This window comes from Pinus tabuliformis, chromosome Q (assembly GCF_031772625.1).
Source record: "Pinus tabuliformis cultivar Carrire ecotype Pingquan chromosome Q, CPIR1, whole genome shotgun sequence".
Lineage (NCBI taxonomy): Eukaryota > Viridiplantae > Streptophyta > Pinopsida > Pinales > Pinaceae > Pinus > Pinus tabuliformis.
Window position 1 is genome coordinate 581,051,662 of NC_142296.1, and position 7,142 is coordinate 581,058,803.

The window sequence follows — 7,142 nt, forward strand, 5'->3', positions numbered from 1 at the left end:
GTGGCCATATGTGTCTTGGGCACAAATTTTGTAAAACCAAACTTTATATATATCTTTAGTTTTTCCATGTTCCTATTATGCTTTCAATATATGTGATGTGTATTGAAACTTATTTACATTCGTTGAAAATTTCTATCTAAAACATGATTAGAAAGCACATTTGTCAATACGTTTAAATTTCTATAAATATGTTCATATTGTATGAAATCAAAATGTCTTTCTAGAAGGCAAGCCCTTAATAACATGTGAAGGATGGTAGGAATTCTAATCAAATAAACATTAGCGAGTTGTAGTACCAGGAGTTGTGAGTCAAGTTGATGACTAAACAATCGATACCATGTGAAATATCATCAAAAGGTAGCTCAATCGCTACAATATACTCAATGATGTTGTTGGTAGAGCTACCAATAAAAATCCATTGCAGACTCACTAACTTTCCATTTGGAGCAAAGATAGCCCACATTGCAGAGGATAGGTTCTTATTACTACGACTAGCACCATCAGCATAACCAAAATACGGTTCAAGGGATGTCAACATATTCAAACCAAAAGTAAAAGAATCAACAGAAAATATGAAGAAACACACTGCAAACAAACCCAACACACCTATACGTAGTATGTATACAATGTTACTGCGGATGAGATCAAGTATTGTATTTATTTAGATACAACCCATTTCTAGGTTACAATAGTGGAATTCCATCAAAATTGACTAAGTCATAGGTCCCTTTTGCAGGAACACGCTTGACAATATATGGACCTGATCACATAGGTTCGAACTTTCCTGATCCTAACTTATCAGATTCTTGGTCATATAGAAGAACAAGATCTCCTTCCGAGAAGACGCGAGGCTTAACACTTTTGTTGTATTGTGCCTTGATATGTCTTTTATGAGCTTCATTATCTATAACGACATCGTACCATGTATCATCTAATCAAGTCAGATGTAAAATACATTCCTCTTCTATAGAAGTGGCAGGAAGAAGTTCTACAGCTAGTTTCAGTGACAGAATCTCACATTCGATTAGAAGGATATCTTCTATACCATAGACAACTTAAAGGGTGTAAATCCAGTAGCAGTTCTTATTGAGGTTTAGTATGCCCACAAGGCAACATAAAGAAGCAAATTCTAGTGTGATTTATGGACCCCTACCATAAGTTGAAGCATATTTTTTAGAACTATATTGATAGCCTCAACCTTTCCATTAGCCCGAGGATAGTAGGGAGTAGAACTTTCATGAGAAAGTCCCATCTTAATAGTTATTTTGAACATCATATGATTCTGGAAATTATTTTCGTAATATATATATATATATGGCTTGTGAAACACCAAACTATGTCATAACGTGATTGAAAAAGAAGTATGCAGTCATTTCATCGGTGTTGTTAAATGTAGGAATCACCTTGGCCCATTTAGTAAAATAATCTACTGTGACAATGATATAAAAATCTCCCCCCGCCCCGACCGAGTGAGGGTTACATGTCATGAAGTCGATACCCCATTTCGCAAAAGGCCCGATAACAATAATGGGATGCAATGGACTAGGCGGAGGATGGGTCTTATGATCATAAATTTGGCATGCATGACACTTATATATAACGAGAATATAGTCTCAAAAAATGGTAGGCTAGAAGTAACCAACCGTAGGATCTTCTATGCAGTAACATAACCAGACAAATGACTGCCACATGCCTCAGAATGACATTTATTAAGGAATTTCTTGGCCTCCTCATGCATGAGGCACCTTCGTAGAATCGTATTAATACCACGTCGATAAAGGGTGTCACTAATAATGATGTAATTCTTGGCTTGGTATTGAATACATCATTTCTTGGAGTGAGAGGTATCAAAATAAAAATTCCGGGCCTGGAGATATATCAGAAGGTCTCCATACCATGAGTCAAATGATGAAATTAAAAAAAACAACTCATCAGGGATAGAATCATCAGATGTCGATTTAGAATACCTTGACTTGGATTTGATGAATTCCAAGTCAAAATCTTACAGGATGACGATCCATTTAGAGTATTTTCCCCGCAACAATTGATGTGACAAAATATATGTCATAGGGTTGGAATCTAAAACAATCATAGTTTTCCAGAGCAAGATGTAATGGCAAAACCTTTGAATGGATTGAATGACTGCCAAAGCCAACCTTTCTATGTGGGTATACTTGATTTCAATACTATTTAAATTCCGACTCAGATAATATATGGGATTTTCAGTCCCTACATCATATCTATGGACCAATACCATTTTACAACAACGAGATACAAGAAATAGTAACGCTGGTAATCAGGGGGATATAAGAGAGATTCTCAAACTAGTACATATTTCAGGGCATCAAATACCTTTTGAGCAACGTCACCCCAGTGGAAGGGAACCCCTTACTTAAGGAGGCAAGTGAATTCTTTGGTTAACTCAGCATAATTAGGGGCGAACCTTTGTAGGGAGTTTTCTTTCCCTTGAAGTTATTGAGGTTGAATGAGAAAAGAAGGTGTAAGAAGATTGATGATTTCCTATACTTTCAGAGGATCAATATGAATTCCATGTTTTGAAATAACAAAACAAAGAAGTCAACCAGAACTAATGCATAATACACATTTGTGTGGATTTAGTCGAATATTATGGTGTCTACACTGTAAGAAAATGGCTCTAAGATGCATCAGGTGATAAGCTTGATATTTAGAATGAGCAAGGAGATCATCCAAATAAGGCAGCATGATGTGTTTAATGTCTTGAAAATTGTAATCCATTTTCTGTTGAAATGTCGCCCCAACATTCTTTAGGCCAAATGGGAGTTAGGAAAATTTACCGTAGCGACAGATAAATGTAGTTTTAGGTTGATCCGCTGGGAGAATGTTGATTTGATTATATCCATAGAAACCATCCATGAATGAATAGATTTCACAGTCGGCGCAATCATCAACAATCTGGTCGATGAATGAGGTCAAGTAATTTTCCTTTGGACAAACGTGATTCACATCTTGATAATCGACACATACATGGATTATCCCCTGTTTCTTCATGACATGGACAATATTTTACACCCAATTGGTTAAAGGAATAAGGTAGATGAAACCAGCATGAAGGACTTTTTCAACTTCGCTCTTTATTGTGGCAACCTTATTTGGATGGACCGAACGGAGGTGCTTCTAGACTAGTTTAACATCAGGATACATCTTAATCTCATGCACCATTATATTTGGGTCAATACTTGGCTTTTCCTCGTAGTTCTAGGTAGAGACATCAGGAAAATCCTGAAATAGGACTTTATAGGTCTCGATCTCGAATGGAGAGCAAGACGCACCATCATGTACATTTTCAACAATATCATGTTTAACAAAGATATCAAGAGGTATCTTCTCTTCAATATTTGTGATATTTGTTTTAGAATCGACTTTGCGAATAGAAACAAAATTCGTAAACCACTCAAGAATATTGGGTAGATACATATCACTTAGATTATCCTCAATGGAATCTGGTAAGGAGTAATGATGGTGATGACCATCCCACAATGCATCATTTGGCATCATGATCTCCATGATGCTCTCATCGGTTGATAATATACGAGATAATGGATTAGAAGATGTGCCATAATCCAATGATCAATCCTCCCAACTGATCGAAGATAAGGTATGAGCAGCACAAGATAAATAGATGGCTTAGTAATCAAGCTCTATGGGGATAAATGACATTCGGTTGCTAAAACTGTGGATGTTAGTTCCATCTGATATAATCCATGGATCAATCAGGATAGTAGAGGATGATATCATATTGCTATACATTATCAATGATGAGATTTTGGGAAGTGGAGGAGGAGGAAGCGAAAAGGTTCCCATGAGCAAGGAATCCTTCAGCAGTCCAACCCCGACATGCTGATAAGAAAGTAGAGTTTCCCCTACAAGCGAGATACTACCAATAACATGAGAATCAGAGGCAAAAAAGGTGATTTGGTCGATGGCCATATTCTCACCCTTATGAGGAAATGTGATCATATGGAAATAAGTTGAAACGACCACAACCATGGCGTAAACCCACGTGTAACCCAGTAGAAGATTATAATCTAGAGGTCCGTCAATAACTTCCACTTATATGGATACAATTTTTCCTTCTAATTCAACTTGTAAGGAGTTAAAAATACCACAAGGTTTATACGTTCTCCTATTAAAAAGCTTTCAATGTGGTAGGTCATTGACTCAGTTAAGGATAACCAATCGTTTTCCAGCAAGACATAGACATGATACAGGTCAATGCTCCCTCATCCACACTGGAACGATGAATGTTCTTACCACACACGATGACCTAGATGATAAAGAAAATTGAGCTTGAAGGCGAGGGGTATATTTTTCATGACTAAAAACAACTATGTTGGAATACAGAGGATCCACATATCCGATAGCCGAAAGCAAATCCTTTTTCTGGATGGAGAAATTTTGCAACACCTCGAGGGTTGACATAGCTAATGGAGACTTAGCCAAGTCTTCAACTACATTATAATTTTGAGTATCCTTAATGCGAGGGTTGAAAGAATATTTATGAATAACACCCTTTGGAGGCTTAATAGTTAACTCCATAGGAATTGTGAATAGATTGGATGAAGGTGACACTGAATTGGTAGGTTGATCAATAGCCAGACCGTTTAGAGGATTCACATTATCATAGTATTTATTCTGAGTAGATACCAAAACATCATATTTAGGCTTCATGGAGGAAAGCATTAAAACTGTGATATAGGAAGAAGGGCCCCGAGCAAACATGTGGGTCTCTTGATTAGGAAACGGGTTAGGGAGGAGTGGAGGATTCCAGAAATTGATTCACTTTTCCATGGTGAGGATAGTCGCAAGTGCTCCTCATTGCAAATCAAGCATGGTTAGCGATGTTTTTTTTTCTCATCAAAGGACTGATTTATTTGTTTATCATGCGTTGAATAATATTTCTTCTTTTTTCCTTTTCCTTTCTTCTTGCTTCCTAGTTGCTGTTCAAATTTTCCTTTTTCAGATGAAACAAAATTTATCTCGGAAGAAGAAGATGTAGGAAGATTGGATGAATATTTTTGGGTAGAAGTAGTGAGAGCAACACCATATGGTTTACTTATTGTTTATGAATTGGAAAAACCAATAATTCCATTAGCAACATGAGATTCTTTACCAGGAATTGGAGGAACAACATTCAAAGGTCTCAGAGCATCTAATATATTTTCATAGAGAATTCATATTGGGTATAGATGAGGTCCAAATACTAAGCACGAGAAATCACTTCATCTTCAGTCACGAACCCGCCTTTATCTACATCCTTTGTGATAGATGGAAACAGGGATTTGATGAACCATTTTGCTAAAAATTGATCCAGAACATGGGTTTTAACCAATTGGTGACAACGTTGCAACTCATGAATGTGATCTGAGATGTGAGTGGATTTATTTTGTTTAAATTTGGTAAAAATTTTCATTCCAGATTCATACCGTATGGGAAATTGGAAATGTGTGAGGAAGGTGGTAGCTAAGGAACTAATATCATGAAACAAAGATCTAGGTAACTCAATGTACCATTTAACTATGGTACATGTAATAATATGTTAGAAAATACATAGTCATATGGAATCATCATTAAGGGAGTTAGAAGAACACCACAAACGATATGTCATGACATGGGTCGATGGGTCTTCTCTAGAATTCCCATTGAATTTTGGCAGATCAAAAGGCATTTTGGTAGGAATTATTGGCCACCAAGGCGAATGAGTGATGGGATCATTGGTGAGCCGAGTCAAGCCTGACAATTTGAGAGTCACTAAAAAAGGTATTTGCTGGTTAAAATCTGATGGAGGATAGTCTGGATAAGAAGTAATAACCTGAGCAACTGGTACTTTCATTCCCAGATAAGGAGGATTCTGATAAAGAGGAACCTGGGCACTAGAATAAGGAGGATTCTGGAAACCAACATACTTGTAACCTTGTTGACCAGCTCCAGGATAACCCTATAAAGGCTAGAATGGTTGGGTTTAGATATATTGGCCTTGAAAAGGAACTTGAGGAATATCTTGATAAGGTCTATACTGTTTCCCCATGAGATTTTTCATTATCCTAACATAAGAGGGATTCGATTGAGCCTGTGCCATGCTATACACATTTTGTCCTACTGTAATTTGAGGAGTAATGTCCAGGCCTACTGGTAGTGGAGAGACATCAGAGATAAAAACTTATACTCTGAAAATCTTCAACTCGCAAACTAAACTACCCTTCCCGGATTCGAAACACTGAGATCTAAGCTGAAATTTTGGTTGTGTTCGACTGAGTTGGCAAAGGGTGAACCATGTATGTCCATGGGGTAAGTGGGGAAACTTAACTAACCTGCATAGTGATTCAATAATTCCTAAAATACCAAGGCCCTATGCTAGCAATGAACCGAAACAGAGAAGCTATAATTCTACCAGTGTGTCACCAAGTGTTGTAGCAGCTACAAACACCCTCCAAAATTTTTTCCTGCACCAATTTTGGAGCCTCCCTTGGAGAGTTTCACTTGATGACTGCACACACTTGGGTTCACTTCGTGGCCTCGTGTCAGTCTTTACATTTTCCTTGTTTGTTTATTGCACTCAAGTCTTTGCATGTTGATGTCTAAGTCATGTTTACGACCATTTTTTGGTTATGCTCAAAGTCTTTGCTTCGTATGTGTCTGATGTGTTTGCCATGAAAGCATCTGTCACACTCACACATGGAGTCACATTCACTGTTGTGCAAGCATCGTCTCGATCATGAATGATCAATCACGAGTGTCTCTCTCATCACTTGCAGCATCAGTCAGTCATGTTTAACATGTGTATCCAGATGGTTTGGTCATTTCGTCGTCAAGTCACGCGAGTGTGTGTTTGTATGATAAACTATGCATATTTTGACTGTTCACACACTTAGTCATTTTTTCTGAAGTTCTGACGACCAGAACAACACAGAAGCACCAAGCTAGTTCTTTCAAGTTGCGCTGCCCAGAAGCATTTTAATCAACACCTATGCTGGCCACCTGGATAGTCAACTGAATGTTCATCACAGAAATTGCATAGTGCTCATAAGCAAGCCTCCCGCTGCCCATCAGTCAACTCAACTCAAAAATTGGGCAAAGATGATCAACAGGCTAGCCTCTCGGCT